The sequence below is a fragment of the Ammospiza caudacuta genome, chromosome 18 (assembly GCF_027887145.1).
Source record: "Ammospiza caudacuta isolate bAmmCau1 chromosome 18, bAmmCau1.pri, whole genome shotgun sequence".
Taxonomy (NCBI): Eukaryota; Metazoa; Chordata; class Aves; order Passeriformes; family Passerellidae; genus Ammospiza; species Ammospiza caudacuta.
In genome coordinates, this window is record NC_080610.1 from 4,709,731 (window position 1) to 4,731,900 (window position 22,170).

At 43.5% G+C, this 22,170-nt stretch overlaps 1 protein-coding gene across 1 annotated transcript in view; it reads right to left on the minus strand.

Moving 5' to 3' along the window:
• The window catches only part of BCR (BCR activator of RhoGEF and GTPase), a 99,758-nt gene that overhangs the window by 75,521 nt on the left and 2,067 nt on the right, over positions 1–22,170 (minus strand). The window lies entirely within an intron of this gene.

Consider the following 22,170-nt stretch of genomic DNA (forward strand, 5'->3'; position numbering starts at 1 on the left):
AATAGAAACAAGGCTAAATTGAACCAGAAACTGTGGTGACAGATACTAAGTGTCATTTTGAGTGTCACTGCCTCAGCAGTGCAAAAGTCACAGGAGTGACTGCACCTCAGGAGAGCCAGACATTCTGTTCCTGTTGAGCATTAATTTCTTGCCAGAAGATCAGTGAAAACAAACATAAGAAAACACAATTTCAGTTGTGTTTCATCTTCACAGCTTTTGGTGACTGTCTATCCAAGCAGTAATTTTCTCAAGCTTTTTAAATCCAACTATATTCCTGTAATAAGGTGATAGTTTTCTATTTAAAACACAAGCAGCAAATTCTCTGTCACACTTTACACTGTCCTGAAGTCACTCCTTTGTATCTGGAGATGGCACACTGTCAGCAGCACCTAAACACAAAGTCTGCAGAGAAAAGGGCTATTTAGTCCTTTATTTATTTATTATCAAACATAACTCCTTCACCTCAACTTTACACAATGGAATTCTTTGCATCGCTATCCCAATCAAAAATAGTATTGTCTTCCATACTCCTCTCCACTTCTCACATCCTCCACCTTCCCCACAGAAACAAATATGGAAGGACAAGTTCTGCCTGTACACTTTAATTTACAACAGATTCCACACTGATCCAAATGGCTGCTCATCAGAGCTGAACAAATACATACATTTTTAGGATAGGTGTCTCAGGAAAGGCTCAGAACTAAGCTCACTCATCTCTTTGAAGGTGATGAATATTTACAAGTGACAGGATACACTGAGACAATGCAGAGAACTTTCAAAATGCAAATTTTGGCTGCAAATTCCTCCCCTTAAGAGAGAAATAACCCTTGTTCCAGACCTGCACAACAACCTTGACAAAGGCACTTGTGCTCCCAAACCAATCCACAGCTCTTTAACAAACTAATCTGTGTATTGGCAGAGGAAATCCCATCTTGCTGCACTGGGCAGGAAAAGGCTGGAGATCCTTCAGAGGGTGTTTGTGGAGGATCCCTTTGTGTCACTCCCCACTGCAGCAGATAAGAATTCCGGAATTCCCACCATTCCCGCAGCAAACAGCAGCAGGGCTGGTCCCTGCCCAGCCCCTGGGCCCAGCAGAAGTTCCTGCAGCAGGGCTGAGCCAGCAGCTGTCTCCCAAAGCAGCACTGGCAGCTTTTGTGCCTCCCCCCTGGCAGCTGCAGGGAGAGCCCTGGGGGCTGGGAGCTCTCCCCAGCCCACCCAGGGGACAGCATCAGCAAAGGACAAAAAAGGAAAATGGGGAAACAGAGCAAGCACACAGATGCCAGGTGTTGGCACCCTCCCCTTCCTTCCAGCTTGCAGTGATTTATTCTGAGGGCTAATGTTTAATGCTGGGGAAATCCCAAGTCCACCTAAGGCTGGAGAATTTATAAAGACAATGTGAATCACAGTACAATCTCGCCTGCCTGCAGCCTTTCTGGGAAAAGGAATGCAGGGAAGGCTGTCTGCCACAGCACCTTACTCACCCAGAGCTCCCACCAGCCAGGCTCCAGGGACATGCAGGGGACAAAGGACCAGAACAAGCCCAAGTGGCCCTGTGTTGGAACTCAGAACATTCCTCTGGGTGTCCAGAATTGCTCCTCAGAGACCCTGGCACACAGCCCAGAACAGCTGTGGGTTTGATTATGACCCGTGGTGCAAATTACCAGCTTTGTATGAAGACCTAAAAGCCACAGAAGTTTAAGCAGTGCAATAATAAAATTATCACTAGGTGAAAAAGTAGATTTTGGGGTTTTTAGAATGGGGGTTTTGGGGACAAGCTGGAGGGACTTGTGTGTGTCCAGCCTTTCTTCTTCTTCTTCTTCTCTACCTCCATCTTCTGCTGTGATGTTGGCACTCACAGACTGGTTTAGAGTAGAAGCTCACTGTCTAACATAGGTGATAGGTATTGGGAAGTTATTGTAAACATTGTACATGTAGTTTTTAGTATAAAGACATAACACTGCCCTGGGGGCAGGCAGAGTGCCTGGAACTGTCCTGCTGGACGGACCTCGGCAGGGCAGGAGAAAAATCTTTATAGATAAGAAACAATAAACAACTCTGAGACCAAGAACTGAAGAGCTCCAACTCCTTTTGAACGTGTGAGCCAAAACAGAGACTGTTCACGTGTCTCAGGGCTGCAATAAACTGCAACCTTCCAAGAGCCCTGAGCACTGGCATGTGGCTGCAGGGCCCCAGTCCTGCCCAGAGCCAGCAGCAGATGCCACCCCAGGGTGTGTGACAGCTCCCATTCCACAGGCAGCAGCTGGCTCACAACAAGTGGCAAGTGACAAAGCCACAGCAGGGAAGCAGCAGCTGAACAGGTGACAGCTCTCAGCAGAGCCCAGCTGGAACCCAGGGCAGTGAGTTTGGAGGGTGGTGGTCACAGAAAGGGAATCTAAGGAGCAGGAAAAGCTGCAGCTTTCCCTGGTGCCAAGTCCTCCAAGTTCAGGCCATAAAACATCAGATAAAAAAGCAAAATTGGCAGAGTAACCATAGGAGGGACAATGGAGAACCAATGCAACATGCCTGGGTAACATTTACCACATGAAATGTGTGTTCCCTTTCAAAAATTCTTCTGTGCCTTCCTCTGGTCCTCAGTGTTCCCTCAGATGAAGAATTGCTACTCCTCTAAACTCAGGTAAGCAGTGATACTCAAATGTAGATACTGATCACATTCCCCTCAGGCCTATCCTGCAATTTCCAAGCTAAGCAGGAGTTTCACTCAGCACAGCTCAGGTAACAAACATCAGCTCAGCTCTGACAGCACCTTCTGGTTTTCAATGCACCAGCTGTTTTCTACATGTACTCTTGCAAACTTAAGGGGCAGGCCAGGCAGCAGAAGTTTGAGCACGAAATTCTTGGATTAACAGGGGTTAGATGAGGCAAATGCATAAGCAGCAGCACTCTGAGAAGTCCAGAATGGAATCATGGCTGCAGAGAGGCTGGAGTGCAAGAGCCACACAAACAGGATTTCTCAAACTCTTTAAACACATACAAACATACAAGCAGTGGCTGAAACTACCTCAAAATATGCACAGGCAAATTTCTCTAACACTGACTTAATTACAGCTAAATTAACACTACTATAGATCCACACCCCACTAACAGAAGTCCTAAGAAAACAAGAAATAAACAGATGAATCATCCAACTTTTCCACCTGCCTTTCTGGTATCCTTTTATTGAGCCCAGACTGCAGCATCCAAGCTGCTGCCACATTCCAGGCAGCTGTGGCTGCCAGTCCTCACCTGGCACAGCTTTGGAACCATTTTTCCATTAACATGGGCTCCACCTGGAAACAAAAGGCTCAAAGTACTGATGTACTCAGGTACTGATCCATGTCCTCATTTTCTTGCTCTAGCTATTTCAGATCAGATATTACAGAGCTGCTCAAGCCCCCTCACGCTCACAGATTTAGGGGGAAAAAAGGAAAGCTGTGCCCAGCTTCCCTCAGGAAAGGTGTCCAAAGCAAAGTTAACTGGAACATTGAACACAGCCAAAGCCTGGCAGTGCCATGGGCTGTTCCTAATGAAGGGACTTGCCTTGCAAGGGTGCATTGCAGACACATCCACAGGCAGTTCTGCCATGGATTTGGTCTCCTTTTGCAGTTAAGTGACATTCAAAGCAAAGAAATTTACAATTTACAAAGAAAATCTTCATGTTCCACAAAAAGATGATAGAGATGCAGAGGTAAAGTCCATTCCCCTCCACAGTCCCACTTTCTTTTGCTGTCCTGTGCCACACCAAAGGGATTCTGGCTCCCTTCAGGCTTTCTTTCCTTTCCTGAACAGGAATCAGCACAGTCAGAAGGCAAAGTGCCTTTTACCATCCCCAGTCAGGTGTCAGGATACAGGAGCTGGGAAGGTTGGGCTCCAGCAGAACCCTTGTTCACCAGTTTAGGTCAGGAGCTTCTCCACAAGTTACTCAGCACCTGCTGTTCACAGAGGGTGTAAGACTGGACTAGAGATTCCCCTTTCTGCTTTCTTCACTTTTATTCAACCTCAGTAATTTCCCACTGAAGGCACTCCATCCAACACCCCCAAAGCTATGGCATCAAAAGTCCTCTAAGATAAACCACATGATAGGTAGGATGTCTCCATCTGCCATCTTTAATCAAGTTTTGTGGAAATCTTAAGCCTCCAACCTTGCCAAGGAGATAACATGGTGCCTCCTAAAATGCTCCATTGACAGAGATTTTTGTTGTGCCCAGCAGAACTCTTTCTGTCCACCCCTAAACAGTGACTCTGCTGGGTGTGCAATAAAGCTGTGACACTCCCACCCCTCTGAGCAGCTCCCCACTGCTCTGAGTGCTCCCTCCCTGTGCACATCCAGCTCTCCTCCATCCCCCTGCTCCCAGTGACCACAGGACAATACAGAAGCAAGGCTGGCCTCTCACAGCCATAGAAATCTGAGGGCCTCAGCAGCCTGCAACAATGTGAGAATATAAATCACATCCCAGCCAAACCTCACACTAGTCAAGACAAGTGGTTCTACACCTTCTTTTAAAAAAGAAACTAAAACAAATAACCAAACAAATCTGTTTAAAAATCAAAACAAATAACAAAAACAACAGAGAGCAGACCACAGCTCCCCTGCTTTTAGGCCTTCCTCACCCTTCCAGGAGATAAAAAGGACTCTCTGGTGACCTCAGAGAGTATATCAGCTCCTTCTTGTTGGCATGCAAGTAGCTGTTGTTATAGCTGTTCTATAGTCTCCATATACAGTGGAGCTGCCCCATGAAAGCAGGGGTTCCTTTATTTACAGTTTCTTTCCTCCTTTCCCACCAGTTATTTTTAAGGGATTATGTTTCCTGTTTTCACTGCTTTGCCTCCATTTGTCATTCAACACTGCCATTAAAGTAGGAGGGAAGTGCAGGGGAGAGACCAACACAAAGCAAACCTTTAGGGTTCAGCAAGCAAGGGATTAAATGTCACCAATGTCACCTCTTCCTCCCTCAGCCTCACCTCTCTCTTGCACACCCTCCAAAACATTACATAAATAGCTTATCCCCCAGAATATACCCAGATTCTGACACCTGTGACAGCTTGAACATTTCAGGATGGATCAGATCAGCAATTCATTCATCCTGGTTTGTGACAGCTACTTACTCTGGCTGCTCCATTCTGGATCACCAACAGCTTGTTCTGGAAAACCCCTCCCTGTAGGCTGGGGCTAGAAGTGGTGCCACGGTATTTTTTAGAGACAAAAGCAGAACAACAGAACTCAGATACTCTTTCTTGTTATGCTGTTGATTTGCAGACATTGCCTCCCTACCACCTCAGTATGGATGTGTGATTTCCAGGGAAATGGTAGTGAGAGAAAAAACAAAACTAAGAAAATCCAAAGGGTCTGGCAACAAATTAGAAGGATGCAATCCACAGAACTACTGCCCTTTCCTTAAGCCTTTGCTTACAAATGTGCTGGCAGCAGTCTCACAAACCCTCTTGATGAAGGTTGTGCTGAGTAACTCAGGTGCAGGGTATTCCTGTAACTCCACTGCTCCTCAGCACAGCTCTTCTGCAACTTGGAGGTGGATGGTGACCCCTGAGGACAATAAATACAAAGCTACCAAAGGTTAAGGGTAACAGAACAACAGGCTTTGAGTAGATAAAGGGCAGTTTTAGTGTTTTAACACCTTTTCAGATATCTCAAAGCTCTTTGCTGTCTGTTTATACATTCTTTACTACAGCCTGACTCTCATCCACCACCTGATACTCAAACACACATGCTCTCTATGGAGGATAAGGAATAACTGCTCTAGCAGAAGCAGAGTCAGAAGCATCTCTGCCAAGTCCATTAGCCCCCTCCAAGGATTCACATGCTCCTGTTCATATGATTCTAGGGTTCCTCAAGGCTGCTGCTGTACTTGCAACCTTCCCACCCTCCTCTCTCCCAGTCACACTGCAGGGCTGCCCCAAAGGTGACAGTGCATTGCAGTAGAAGCAGATGATGGCCGAAGGATGAAGGAAATGAAAGATAAAAAGCAAAGTGCTGAGACAGGAACACAAAGACTCTGAAATAAAAGTTGGTTTTAAGCCAGCTCAGGGTATGGCTGAGCTAGACTAATGAGGGAGTGTGGGTTTGTGCAGCAGCAAATCATACACAGAAAGAATCCTTACACAGGTATCAGAGAGCAATTAAGGTTTAATTAGGCTCAGGATAGACAAATCAACACCAAAGAGGAAACTAATTACATATGAAACTGAATCATGCATGGCACACAGACACCAGGGATACCAGAATAGGAAAGACTATTGAGACAGAAGAAAAACACCACAACCAAAAACTGTCAACAAGGAGAGAAATCAGCACCTGAGATGGCCACAGCCACTTCTGGAGGAGATACATTTCTGCTCCCAGGCAGAAGCAATCTTCACTTCATGGGACTGCAAAATGAACATACTTCAGCAGAGAAGAAAAACCCAACTAAAATCATGGCAAAGCATCAGGAGATCCTAAGCTCAGTATCTGACAGCTCAGACCACACAGCTGGGCAGAAGGAACAATAACACTTAAGACAAAAGCAATTTCCCAATGTGTAAATCAAGCTGTCCCTTTCACTGCATTAGGAAAGGCAGAGACTCTCCCAACACCAGCTACAGAAGGGTGTAATCCTGTCCAGCACAGTGTACACTGAGCTGCTGAAGGGCCATGCTGGGGAGCCAACACATCAGGAGGGCTCAGCTCAGCAGGGCTGCTCCCAGCAGAGTCAGGAGAGCTGTGTGGGTACTGCTCCTCTCAAACCACTCACTCCCTGAGGGCTGGGTATTCCTCTTTCCTTTGAACAGTGCCACCTTATTTCTTGATGCTACTGTAAACAGGCTTACCACAGGAACTGGTTTAGGGAGCTCCTGATTCAGAGCATCAGCAACTTCAGATTTTAAAGCTCTCCCTAAGAGGCAGAACAAGCAGAGCACACAATAATGGAGGATTGAAAAAAATAATAGGTACAAAGAGTACAAATAAGCAACCACACAGTGAAAACCTGGGCAAAGCTGCTACAAGGAAGATACTGAAAGTTTCTGGGCTTGGTAATACACCACAGATCACAAGACAGTTGCATTCCTGGCTGAGAACGCCAGCTTCTCTCACTGATCTTGCAAGAGAATGTTAATGAGACCTACCTGGAAGGCTTTAAAATTTAGGAGAGTACTGTTCTGGCAGGGACTTACTGGTTAGTAAGTCATTCTGAAACACAAATTACCTCTACTGTAAATGCACCTTTCTAAGCAATTAAAACACAAACAAAAAACCAAACAAAAAGTCCAAAGCAAACAAACAAAAACCCCAAACCAAACATCAACCCAAAAAACCCCAACATCCAGATCTGCCTTTGGAGAACTGCAAATAAGAAAAGCCGGTTAGTCTAGCAGTCAATCCTGTAGCACAGGAAAAATGGAATTTTTTCAATTCCTGACTCCTTTATTGTTGCCAGCTAAAGGCTTGGTTGATTTCTTAAGCAAACTCAGTGGGAGAACAGACTGGACTTCCCTGAAATATTCTCCTGCCACAAAATTTCTGTATTGCCAAGTACCATTCAATTAACAAGTGATGGTCAAAAGAAGTGTCTCTTGCACTGTAGTAGGAAAACAAAAGTCAGACTCCTGGATTCCACCATGTCAAGAACCACAGAAATGTTGGGAGAAAAAAAGAAAGACAGAAGAGTTTCCCAGTAAGGAGCCTGGTAATGAGACACAAACTACTTTATAGCTTCAGTTCATTTACGTGCATTAGTAATTAAAAAATATTTGGTTGGTTACATAGAAGATGATGTGGTCACCAGTGTGGTTCTTTATCACCCAAATACTGCAGCAAAGGCCAACAAAAAGGCAGCAGAGCACAGTAAATAGGGCACATCCACTGCAGTGCTCTACCAGGAACAGTGAACAGAAAGGTGAAAACACACTGATCTAAGCACCACAGGCAAAAGGAGAGGGGCCAAAGGTAATTCAGCATTGATGATACCACCTCACATCATGGATGGGATGTAGGCAGTAAGCTCTAGAACCAAAACTGAAGTCCAGGGTAGGATCCCAGACTATCATCTGCAGATGATCCAGGACAAACCAACCCCTCAGCTTCCCTGGATGGACAGGGATGTACCCACATTTCTGAAACACCTGCAGATCCCAAGAACAAACCCATATCATTACAGCAGTGCAAGAGAATAGATGGAAAGAAACCCCCAGTTTTAACAGTGTGCATCCTTCCTCTTTCATGCAGAAAATTTCAGACTGAGTTTTCCATTTCCCATTCCCATGTCAGGTACAGGATCCCTTTGTGCATTTTTTAAGCCAATCTCCAATTCCGCACGTTGCAACATAAAATGACAAATTATCCTTTTAAAAGGAAATAATTGACCCTAATCACAAGTCTCACACAGACTTTCATACTATTAAAACTGTATTTCAATATACTTAGAACAAACCCCAGGACTCCCTAGGCACAGGACCTCTACCATCCTTAACACTCTTCCTTTCTCCAGGCCTGCTTCTCTGAAAAACATTCACCCTCCCAATTTTTGCCTTATCAGGAACCTGCTACATTCCAAAGGGCTGTGCTCAAGGTTGTAATGTTCTTTTCCAGGCATTTTGCTGACTGTTTCACTGCCAAACACAGCCCTTTCCAGGATGTACTTTTCTGCAAGAATTCAAAACTTGAGCTATTTCAACAGGGTTGCACAGCATTGCTGACAGAAAGTAGACTGCTGTTTACCTCAAAGACAAAAAGTGTGTCACTTTGTGTATTTTTAAAACCAAGAATTAATAATTGATATTTGCCTTCACACAGTCCTTTGCTCCCAAAGCAAATGAAGCTAAAGGGATACATTCAGTGGTACAGCAGCCCCTGGGGTGAGCCACTGGACACCTGCAGGCTGTGCAAGGAGGAGAAGAGAAGAACAGGTAAAATAACATGAGTTTGCCCTTGTAACAAGGTGCTGAGCCCTGGCAGAGCAAGGAGACTTTCTCAGCACTGCCTGAGAGACTGAGCTGTAGACAGCACAGTGTTAAAAGCAGCAATGGTTTGCTACCCCCAGTTTTCCCCTACAAATAGCAACTCCTCCCCACTGCCTACGGCACTGGCTGACATCTCGCAGGCACACTTGGAATGCACACACAGACAGGACACACTCTGACAGGTTTCCTTTGGAGCCATCTTCAAGGACATACTAAAACAATGCAGTCAAATCCACTTAAACACCCAACACAGTATCAGAATAAACCTGTTAAAAGGATTATTCTACATAAGAGTTGATTTCTACAACAGTTGCATTTGTTGTAAAAGCCCTTTAAATGAATACGAGCTGAGGAAACCACCTTGGGGCTGAGGCAGAGCAGCAGCCAAGAACAAGAAATCAGCTATTTTAAAAGGTTCTAGAGAAGAGAAGCAGACCCAGCTCTGCTGAGTTGCTCAAAGTGCCTCAGATAGTAATCCTATTTCGGGAATACAGGGACTGCTCTGGGCTCAGTGAGTCAGCAGGGTGGGGCAGTTTTTTCCCATGTTTGTGGACTGAACAGGAACAGAAAAAGCAAAAGAAGCTGGAGGCCAGAAATGTAGCACCTGGCTGGTGCACAGGCAGGAATTCAGCAGAGTTAAGGCAGAAGAGTTCACAAATCTCTGCAGAGCCAGCAGTCACAGGTAAAAATAGAAGTCTTATCTGGGAGTCACGTAAGAATTCAAAATTAAACTGAACAGAGAAACTGTAAAGATGTTTCAATGTTGGAAGCTACATGTATTTTCTCCTGGTGGTGACTCTTGGCCTCTCCTTGTTCAACACTGAGCTTTTTAAGCAAATCACACCATCTGACAGAAATCTTAGTTCCACTATTAGGCCAGGACATGACATTTTATATTTCAAAGCAAACCAATGTAAAAAGGCCTACGAATGACCTCTAAAACTCCACTTTCTCAAAAACACTCACCAAGGGAAAATATTCACATAGCTGTAAGATGTAATTCTACAGATGTCTCATCACAGTAATTACATCCTAAAAAATTACTTTAAATCTTAGCCCATGAACACTCACACACACAGAGAAAGCAAACACAAGTTGCTGAAGGAGATCCACTCACCTCTAAAAGCTGTGCTGACCTGGCACCCCTCCTGTGCTCCTTTCAGATGATGCATGACCTAAACATCATTTTGACAGAAGCTGGTCACCTTTTTAAGTCTTAGTAAAAACGAGTAATTGTATCTTTTCTTCCATTTTCTCTTGGTCATAACCAGTCAAAGTATTTGCTGATGTAATAATTGAAACCACAAAGTACTTATGTAGGCAGCTGGAAGGGGAGTCACGCATACAGAAAATGGATGTCATAGGCATATGCAGTCACAGAGCTACAATTTCAGGCACCATGTCACCAGGATGTCATCAGGTCTGTCTTACTGCAAATACTCCCATTTTCAGTCCCAGCATTCCACTTGGATTTATTCTACAAAGCAATTTTAAATATCTGCAAGCTCTCAAGCAGCTTTTACTCATTCACACTCTGCCAGCAGCAGAAACAAGGCATCTTCCTGGGGAAGAGGTACTCTGCTCAAAGGACACCCCAAACCTCTTTGTGAGACCCCAAAGCAGCTGGAGAGTCATAAGTGAAACTGCTGAAGTTAAACAAGACTTCTCAGCATTAATGTCCCATTGTTATTTGAATTAACAGCCACAGGGGACTGGGGCTTTAAGTGGAAATTGTCTTTCATGGCATCACACTCTGCCCCACCACCACCCCATCAGTTACTGCTCCTCCAGCAACATCTGCAGGAACACAGATTATGATCCGTGCTTAGAGGGGGTTTGTGCTTTGCTTGGGTGAGTTTTGTGATTTTTGTTTGATTGATTTTGGCTCAGAAAAAAACCAAACAAAACCCCCCAAAATGCCTCAGATAAATTCCCTGATCCAGCTCCCAGCGTGCAGCCAGAAATGAGCAGTTGTTGGCACAGCTGACAGGGCAGCAGGTCACAGCATGAGGCTTTAGCACCAGAGACAATTTAAATCAAGATTTAGCCTCAAGGGGCATAATAAGAAAATACTGGAAGACATACACAGATACATGTTGTAAAACAAGGCAGCTCGTGCTTCAAATTTTAAGCAAATAAACCAAAAGAAGGAAGAAGTAGAAAACCCAGAGAATTAACACATAAGGAGCAACCACAGCCAGAGGCAAAACCCCCAGATTCTGAGCTTATTTACTTGGAAAGGAAACACAGAATTAAGTAGAAAAAAAAGAAATAGTGGAAGCAAGCATATGAATTGTAGAAATCAGTAAAAGGGCAAGCCCTCCAACAACAGAACTCAGGTTTTTTGGGTTTTTCCACTGCATTTTGGGTTTTTTTGGTATTTTTTTTTCTTTGACAGTATTTTCCTTTAAAAGTTAAACATGGATGCAAAACAATTTCTAAACACATACCTAGAGAGGAAGTTAATCAATTTACTAACTAAAGCATGATCCAGGAGAAATGCACCAAATTTGATTCCAGTACACTAGAGCTCACCAAATTCAGCTAAAACCCTGAGTTTCAACAACTCAAAAGACTGAGCTGCATATTTCCTCATTAACACACTTGGAAATTTATTTATGCAAATCACTATATTAAGATAAAAGCTTGCTATAAACCTAAGGCTGTTTTTCTTCTTAAGTTCCCTTTTCATTCTTTAAATGTGTTTGGAAAAAAACTTGCAAATGACTCGTTTCCTTACAAGCTAAAAAACACAACCACAAAGCAACCAATTATTAAGGACTATTAAACAAGCCTGTTTCAATGTGCATCAGCCCTACATGGCAAGTGTCTATTAATGGGAAAAGCAGTTTTAGCATCAGAATACTTCCTTAACCAGATGTTAGTCTAATTACAAGAAAAAGCTCCTTATAAAGTTTAGGTAGAACTCTGTAAATTTGCTTGTATCTTTGCATCAGTGTATATTTGCATATACATTGAAACCAGTCTGAAACACCTATACAGAGAATAAAATATTCAAGTTAAAAATTCTTCCTCTTCAGATTCTTCTTGTGCACATAAATATTCAGAACACATTTATGTAACAGATAATCAGGTCTCCTTCTTTGCTTTAAGTGGAGATGCTGAGACTTCTAACATGCTCAGGAATGGAGGACACTAACTGGAGGAAGATGTGTAACCCTTTATCTGCAGCAGAAATTTTATTATGTTTACCTATCAGCACAGAACAAAGCAGAGCTTAGATCACATTAGTCCCTGTGTCAGTCTGAGCAGAGACCACAACAAATTATGTCTAGGTCAGTGCTCGAGGCTGAGTGAATTTGGGGTAGCCAAGGTCAGGCCTAGGGCAGGTTTGCTGAGCACACAGGACAGGTCAGTGCCACTGAACAGCCCCATCCCAGCAGGGTGGGTGTGACACAGCCCCAGCCCCTGCAGACAATGGCCCAGTGGAGGGCAATGCACCTTCTGGTGTCTCACATACTCTACACACACATTTTTCTCTCCATGAACACTGAAAAAGCCCTACCTAACCAAAACTCACTCTGAGAGTCCTAGCTCAGAGGATTGGGCAAACTGGAAAGAACATATTTTTTATTTTGATGTAAATACCATTTTCTCACTCTGTCAGGCCACTTTCCCCTTTAGGATGGCAGATGCAGGATGGCTAAAAGAATTATTAAATAAAATAAAAATGCTGTCCAAATTACATTAGTGTTTCCATAGCACCTAACCAGGAAGCATGGCAGATACATACATATGGCCAGCTTACACAGCTCTCCAAGAGGTACAAGAAATTTCAAAACAAAATTACAGTTTTGAACTGCCTGCCCAGCACAGCTCAGCCACATCAGTACTGCTACTGAAACAGCACAACCTGCACGCATGTCAGTTCTAAAACATTTATAATCTAAGCCTGTGAAGACACTATCAGTGCTTTTGAAGTCAGAGCTCAAGTTCAAACTTCAAAATCAAAGTATCTTGGAAATTCTGGTTCAGGTAGTTACATAGAAACAAACAGCTACTGCTGTGGAGCTTCACTCACAGCAAAACTATCACCAGAATTCTCCTGGCATCAGCAAGACCTCAATCAAGGCTTTCCCAAAAATCTGTTAGAAGTCTCAAGAGCAGCCACTGGTGTTTTCAACTATTAAATAAACCAAAAGCAATAATCCAAGCAAAAAAAAAACCAAAAAAAACCAAAATTTGTTAAGCTCTCTTGCTGCTTCCTTGTTATTTATTCCAAATGCATACCTTCTTTCCTAATATTTTTTCCTACTGAGAACACTGAGACTTTTAGCAATACAGAGAAACTGGTAATAGCAGGTTGACTTCAGCTCTGTGACTGCACATTTCACTCAGTGCATACAGAAGATGCAAAATCAATTTGGATTAGGAAGGGTCAAAGTGATGTTTAAATCCTATGTAAATATTTCTATATAAAGCAGTGTGGCTTCTCAGCAATGCAAAAGAAAAGGTTTATGGGTTTGTGGGACTGCTCAGCTGTGCTCAGGAGGAACTTCAAGAAATTCAGCAAGTCAAACAGAGCAAGTGCCCCTCCAAAGCCTGAACGGGTGCAGTGACAGGTCTGCATTCTCTGCATTGTGAGTGAAAACATCACTCAAGAATACAGGGAAGTGAAAAATAATTGTCTGCACTGTGGCCTCATATAAATTCATAAGATATGAGAGACCTTCTGCTTTCACATGAAGCAGAACCCAGCCCTCATCTGAATGGCAAGAGCACCAGACCATGCAAACCATCTCAAAATTGCAATCAGTCTCTCATCCCTGTCAGGCAGTACAGATCAATTCAAGAAGGCAGTCAGGCCTGTAGCTCAATACACCCCCTGAAACACCAAAGGAAAACCAGGGAACTTCCTTGGTCCCTATCCTCTGAAAAGAGGATGGGGACCATCAGCCAGGTCTGCCAATGGCCCTTCTGCCAGCAAAAAACTGAACTGTTGAATAAGTGTGAGACAGCAAATGGTTTCTGGGTTCCCTGTAGAGCTGAGCACACACTGGCTCTTCTGGATATACTCAAGGACTAAACACAATCCTGCTTGTCACACACCAGCCCCTCACCTGATCACACACATGCTTATCATGAGTTCTGTTAGAGCAGCATCTGCCTCTGAGCCCATTACAGTCACAGGTTCCAAGGGAAAGAGGGCAAGAGCAGACAATGGGGAACACAAATGAGTTATTCAGTATTCTTCATTCCCCTGAGTAAGTTCCTCGGGAAAGATGCCAATGGAGAAAAGGCTGAACAAAAGATTCACCCAAACAATTATTCAGGTGACTTTTAAGCCCAATGAATTGCTCACATTAAGTGCACCAGCTTTCTGTCAGAGTCAGAAGCAGCTCTTGAGGACCCCTGAGGATCTTGCTTTTGTGAGCTGAGAGGTGCTTGTTCCAGCTTAGGGAGCCCTTGAGACAATACTCTGGATCTGACTAAAACATTCTCCTCCTGATGCCCATTTACCCCAGACCAGGAGCCACAGATGATCAATACTAGGACTAGAGAAGTGGTTTATGTCCCCAGGCTAAAGCGACTATTTTCATCTGACAGCTTGTCAGATTCTTCTTCCTCCTTGCAATTCAGATTTCACTCATCAGCTTTCTAAGAAAACCAAGAAAAGAAAAACAAGGAATGGACTGTGAGATGTGCTCTCCTCACTGCAGCCACTGACGTGGGGTAGGATGCCCATCACCTGTACAAGACACCTTCAATCCCACCTAAGCACTGGCTTTGGTATTCACCACACTTAGGCTTAGGTGGGAGAACTGCAAGACAATTTTGCAACTGGGTATTCTCTGCTGACTAATCTAGAAATCCAAATAAGTTATTGATACAGCTGGCAAAGACAGATTTATTCATCCAAATACCATGATTTCCTCAAAGCCAGTTGAGGCATTATTGTGTTTTCTCAGAACAACGTCAGTGGTTTCATCCCTGTCAGACTGACAAGGTCCAATGACCACCTCAGGAGAGAGTAAAGCAAAATTGTCCTACCCAGGGAAGGGACTTCCATATTTGTTCTACCTAAAAGGATTCAAACAAAGAGGACAGTTTATAGAAGTGACAGGCAAAGACAGGGGAATCCAAGGCATCCAAGTCTTCCAACAGTGATCTACTGTTCTGAGATTAGTATTTTCTAGAACTTCATGTCATAATGTCACTTCAGGCCACTATACAAAAATTTCCGGAGCAGCTCTGGGTTAGCAGGAAGCAGAACTGAAACTGAGGCAGTGAATTATGAGCTGAGGCACCTGGACCAGCAGGCACAGAAAGAAGTGTTGTGTGCCCTGGCTCACTGCAAGCACCAGAATCTGACTCCTCTGGGACACCCTGAGCCCAGGCAGGGGCTGCTTGCTGGGCAGTCCTACCCTGCCATGGAACTGCACTGCAGCAAATCAGTGCTGTGCTTGTGTGTGACACCTCCCTGCTGACAACACACCAATTACAATCCCTTTTTAGCAGCTCAAACGCATTTGGAGCCTGATGCTCCAGGGAACAAGGTATTTTCCTTCAGAACAGATTACCTGAGGAAGCTGCTGGCCCATTTCAAAGGAACACACAGATGTGGCTGTAGGCAACTGAGGGATTTGTTGCTTTTTGGTGGCTTTTTGTGTGTTGGGTTTCTTAAAACTGATCTAACAACAGCCTGCTCCAGCCTCACCCATCTTGTGGGTTCAAAATGGGCACTCCTTCCTTAGCTCTGCAGCCAAGGGAGCATGTAATTGCTGATAACAGAAGAGCTGATAAATACCCCAGCAGAGAAGGAGCTGCATTGCAGTGTGGAGTCTAGAATGTTCTGGAGTTCTTAAGAAGTAAACACACACAATGAGCCAAGGTGCACTTCTCCACACCTCAAGGAGAGGAGTCCAAGCACACAAGTTACTCACTATTTAACTCCTACCAGGGCTGCCTGCTTAGATTTCAGATAAACTGCAATCCACAGCAGCCTGCCATAGCTGCTACTGTGCTGTTGTCATAGACCAATCTGCAAGTAATTTGTGGATTTTAGATACTTCAGAAGTTGTGCAGAAGCTCCTGAAGAAGATGGGGTGGTTTTGAGGGTTTAAAAAAATAATTATTTTCCAGAAGAGTAGATCCACCACAACCTTCTTTCTTCTAAAAATAATGTTTCTCCTCCACAAGATAAAATAAATAATGTTTTTTTAAAAAATACCACCCCACCCAGTAGTAACAGAGATTGCTGAAATGACTGAAAATAACAAAATAACAAAAGGTAACAACTATGCAAAAGGCCTGTAATACCAACAGGCACAATTCAGTAGTACAAACTAACACACTGAACGTCAGCAATTCACACTTCCTACAGGGCACTCCTCACACAAATACTCCTCCAGCATCTGTGTAGCCATGAGCAACTAACTTGACTCCAGCTGCCACATTTGGGCAGAGCCTCCAATTACATTTGCAATAATCTGATTACTACATGAGCCATTACCTGGTTAAGAAAGGTCTGAGAGATACCATTTTGGCACTTAGGAAGAAGGCAGGGAGAGGGAGACATGCTTTGTTGTTTTAGTAACTGACCAATCTGCAAATTGAGCCAGATTTTGTGACTGAAATACAACGCTGTCCTACACAGGACACTTTGACTGTTTAAAGCACATACAGTACAATTTGAAAAAAACGAAATAGAGAAGTTATGGATCTGTAAAAATGTCTCAGTAGAAGGACAGATCAACATTCAAGTATTTACTTACAGCTTATGGTTACTTTCATATCACTTGTAATTTAAAGATATGATCAGGAAAGCAATCACTTTGTCATCAGTGAGCTGGCCAAAACCTGCTTTGTAACCCAAGACACTCAAATCGGTGTTTTGGAAGTCCTTCATTCATATGCTCTCACCCAAACTAACCCATGCCAGCGTTTCTCAGTCACTTGCAGCCTGCCCCTCCATCCATGTGCCATTCAACCTGGACTGGAACACCATTGCTTTTCCTACATGTGCCAGCAAAAGATTACTTATATTTCACCAGGGGAAGAACAAGATCAGACCCTTATTATTCTTTCCATGCTTATCTGACTGAGCAGAACAAATCAAAGAGGAGACAGTAAAAAAAAAACCCCGAACTGCTGGTCTTGGTTTCTCTGGGGAAAAGCAAGCTCCAGATAAGCTGCGCCTCCAATCAACACTCTGATTTCCATGAGCAGCAATATGCTTCCCCGTGGTAATTGAAATGGAGCAATTCTCAAACAGCTTGCCAAGTCTCACCTCATTAACCTTTATGGACTGACCTCCAAAATTCCTTGAAGCTGAAATGCAGGTCCCCCTTGCCTCTGCATGATGGCTGCTTACCCCTAAGAGGTTGGGGCACAGGGAAGGGCATTAGAGAGCAAACTGCTAAACATGCTAGAACTGGAAGAAGAATTGCTTCCAGCCTGTTATTGGGGCTCAAACCTTCACAGGCTTAGGCCTCCTTTGTTGGCCCTTCTTTCAGGTACCCTTCAAAGCCAAATCTGGATTACAAATCACACTCCCCACCCTCAACACTTCTTTGAAGAGTCAGTATATAACTCTAGTATGCTGCCCAGCAGTCAAAAATAAGCATGTCCTAATCCACACTTGAAGATTTAGCAAAAGCAAATTTTCTAATTAAACCTTATTTTTGTTTCATCCCAAATCTCTTACTCAGAATGCTTCCTTGCCATTCCAGTGAACTCATTTTATTACTTTTGCTCAGGTCTCAGTGAAACTTTCTGGTGGCAGTGAAAAGCAAGCTGTCTATGAAGGAGTGACTGAACACAGTACTTAGCATTTTATCCAAATATCCAAACCAGAGATCTTACACAAATGGAAACATTTAAGAAAAATGGTAGAGCAATTAGTTCCACAAAATAGCAAGCTCTTAGCCTTCTTCCTTTCAGCATCAGCACAAGATAGCATAACTATAAGAATTAAGAATATAGAGTTCCAGTTTTGCACCCTGGAAGTCTGTCCAGATGAGGGGACACCAGCAGTCTCCAGGGCTCCCCAGTACCAGACAACTCCTTTGTGGATTGGTTTACAATCCCACTTCAAAGGCAGGTGCTTTGTGACTGCAAAAATACCTGATCTAGGGTGAACATAAGAAAGAAAAAAATAAAATCTGTCTACATGCTATTACTTCTGGTAGGCCTGAGGTAAACATCAGCAACTCTCTGGGGAAGAAGGAACAAAACAAACACTTCCGAGTCCACTACAGTCACTGGGGACATAAAGCACCTCTGTGGATTCCATTAAACTCTGCTGTAGGGAAAGGAAATCTGGAGGAGAAAGAGAGGGAGCTCTTCACTCCCCCAGACTAAGAAGAGGGGAGTGGTAGTGCAAGCATCCTGATAATCTCTGAAATCTCAAAAGCCACTGAAATGCTGAAAAGCAAGGCAGGGTGGGGGCTTGCATTTAAACAGCATCTTGGCATCAAGAAAATCACTGATCATCACAGGAAAGAATTAAAACACGTTTAAGAAGTAACAGCAAAATGAACTAAACAAGCGTCAGGAAAATTTAAATTGCATTATTGATCCAATGTAAGTCACAGATGGAAAGCAGGACCTATGGCCAGCAGGCCTTAAAATTAACAAGCGATCTGCACATTGTAGAAGTTCCTACATTTCAGCTCCGCAGAAGGAAGAATCTCTACAGAATGGGCTGAAGTTCTGCCTCAGCTGCTCAAAGGGAAGTTGTGCTTCTGAACGACAGCGACATCACTGACATGTTGCCTCAGGAGTCCGCAAAATCCCACAAAGAACTTTTCAAACTCCATCTCAAAACTAAAATTCACAGAATGCAATACTGGGTGGAAGAAGTGCAGAGTTAAGAAACTTGTCTACGATCTCAGAAGATGCAAATAACTCAGGAAGCAAACCCTAAGCAAACCCCTGCAGACACTGGTACAGACTAAGGTCCTCCCATGATGAGACACCACATGATTTCTTGGGGCTTAACAAGTAAGTAGTGTCAAGTTTGCCTTAAAAGCAGGAATTTCAGATGCCTGCCTATCTGGTCAGGCATTCAAGGCACACAAAAACTGAAGAACCTTCAGCTCTAGGTAAGCAGGAGTTTTAAAATGGCCTTCTGTTGACATAACAGGATCTGTGAGGTTTGCAGTTCACACGCATAAATTCCACTGCTCTTTCCCTTCCCTACAATAAACTCACTAAAAACAGGGAACGTTCCATGCTCTCCAGAAAGGGACATTCAGAACTCCCACATTTAGTAGAGGCTAAAATAAGTAAAAGCTCACTCCAATGGAATTAAAGGACACATATGCCCAAAGTGACCTCATATTGAGCCCTGTGGTGGTTGGTGTCTGTCTGGAGACAGAGCCCGGCACGGCTCTCTCAGAGCACCACCAGGTCCTCTCACGTGAACAGAGTTAGTGCTGGGGCACCTTGAGGCAGGCAGCTGTGCAGGTAAATGTTATTTACGTGGACTCCAGAAAGTTTCCATGTTATTATGCAGACAGATAAAATCATTTCACACATTTCACACAGAGTGACAACACTGATTTTATGCAGCAAGCTCCAAAGCCAAGCAACAGTTCCAGTGTGCTCTTCATTAACAAAGTGCTGTTAGAAACTGTCCCAGCTGAGGCCATTGCTGGATCTCACTGCTCCATAACAGAACTGTGCAACTTTCCCCTTGACCATAAGCAGAAATGTACAATGGGTGCCTTTTCTCACATCTACTTCTGCAACTAACGTTTAACAGAAGGCAGAATTTTAAAAATCTTGTTCTTTCTTCACAATCATAGTAAAGATATTCAAGCTTAATGCAAAGTTAAGATGTGATTTTTTTTTCTATTCCCACTACAGGAAATTAGTGATACATAATTAATCCTAATATCAATATCTTTGCCCAGGCTTCATTAAGTACTTTTAATAGAAAGTACAGCTATTACCAAATCTCAACCCTAAAGCTCTCATGCTGCTCCTTGGAAAAAACTGAGAGCCTACTATACCTTGGTCTGCTTTAATATTTTTGATAATCCACTTCCAAAAACCCAGATTCAAATTTTGGCACAGACCCCATCCACTTGAGAGTTACATCCTTTTTTTGTAATACAAAATCAGGAAAACACTTAACTGTGAAGTCATGAAATAATTTGGCCAGAACAGCATGCGTCTGCTGGCCAAGCTCAAGGTGCACTGGGACAGATCCAGATGGAAATTTCACACTGCACCTGTCCCCAGCACACTCAGCTTTACTACGGGAAGAGTGATCAAAGGCAAAGCCAGAAAACAAAAAACAATCTGAATACACAGGGAAGTCAAGTACTGTTGAATAAACCCCACTTGATGCTAATTAACATGAAGGCTGGCCAGAACCTACTGTGATTGAAACTTGCACTCTGCTCAAGCAAAACTTTAGGGAAGCCTGGCAGAAGCAGTGAGTGAACCACAGGTGCTGGAAAATGTGTCTGGATGTGTGAATGGCTTTGGTACCACGTGGGCATGGAGAACAGCCCGGATCAGAGCAGGGTAGCTGGGAATGGGAGCCAGCCAGATCATCACACACTGCTCTCTCAGGCCTTTTGTTTGTTTTAGGAAAAGGCGGTGATGCCAACTGGTTCCAGATCAAAATTCATCCCAGTTGGGAAGGAAAGAAAACTCCTATAAAAATGATGCTCAGTAGAAATTAATCAGAAGCACAGCCCTCCTGAAGGCATGAGCCTTTTTGGTTAAGTAAAAAGTTGCCACCAGCTAATGTGCAAGACAGTGCTGATTAGCCATCTGGTGAAAGTTCCTGCTAAGCTTGCCATGTCACCCCCTGTGCTGAGGAAAGCAGAAGGTGGATCAGTTACATTCTGTCCTTGCCTGCAATGTGTGGTCATCCTTAGGAACAAGACACAAAGCTTTCCAGTGCATCCAGGAATTGTAAGTGTTCTGACTTTTCAGCTGCCTTATTTTTTTTTATCCCAGCTAAATTATTTAAAATAAAAATTACCTACTGCCTTTTTAAAAGCTGAATTTATCCTCAAGCTTTATCAACCTTTGTTATTTTTACCCCTTTGTTTCCTTCTGCAAAAGCTGAAATTGCCAGGAGGCTCCCCAGTCATCTAAAGAGCATCAGTAAACAAGAGCAGAGACAGATGGCTGAGCTCAGTTCAAATGAGCACAAGACTCAGCCTCTCCCCTAAAAGCCAGCAAGAATGCAGCAGTCCCAGAGAGAAAACAGGGATGTCCACCCAATCTGATAAGGGAGAAGTCACCGTGAGGAGGTGCAGAGCATCCATGGACATTGAACATCCACTACAACTGTCCAGCCTTTCAATAACACAACAGGGCAAGAGGATGGCAGCAGAGCACAGAAGAGTTCTCTCTCCATTGTGGCTCCCAAAAGTATTCCTGACAAAAACAATCAGCAGGGAAAGTAAAGCCAGGCATCTCCTTCAAGCAGTTTCTCTTCTGAGAAGTAACAGAGAAAATTCTCACAACCTGAGAAAAGGACATCTCTGACAGGCCTCTGAAATCACCCAATACTACAGGAATTTGGTCCCATTGACAAATAACATGTTAATCCCTTATTAAACTGAGAGATTCAAAGAGACAAAGAAAAACCCATGAGAGAACTCACAGATTTATAATTAAAGAAATCTGTCAAAACAAACATTCCTATTTTCTTCATTCCTGGATTTGATTTTCATTTACTGCATAGGAGACTATAGGTGTTAGCACAAGATACTATTTAGATTACATGCCTTGCCAAATAGGTTCAGGCATACACAGACATTCAAAAACTGCATCTGAATTAATACAATTCTTGTATGCCTCTTCCACCTATAAACTTACTGTGTTCCACAGACACACCTGCATGCCTGAATGAGTTACACAAAAACGGATTCAAGCATTGCCCATCCTTCCCCAAATGAAAAGTTTTATTCTGCTGAAATGTAGTTAACATTTCTCCCTCAGGGCTTCCTGATATTCCAAGTTCTTTCTTCACTCAGCGATAGCAGAAAGCTCCAAGAACAGAGCTGCACAATCATCACCTCCAATCAGCTCTAATTGAAGGCTGACACGAGGCAGACGAGAAACTACCACTGCAATTAATACAGACAGGAAAAAACAAGACTGTGGGAGCAGCATCATTATCGGTAAAGCTCTGGCAAAACCCTCAGGTTGTGGCTTGTTGGCACACTACCACCTGTGAGGTAGAGTTTAACTACTCCATAGGGCACAAATATGAGGGAGGGAATA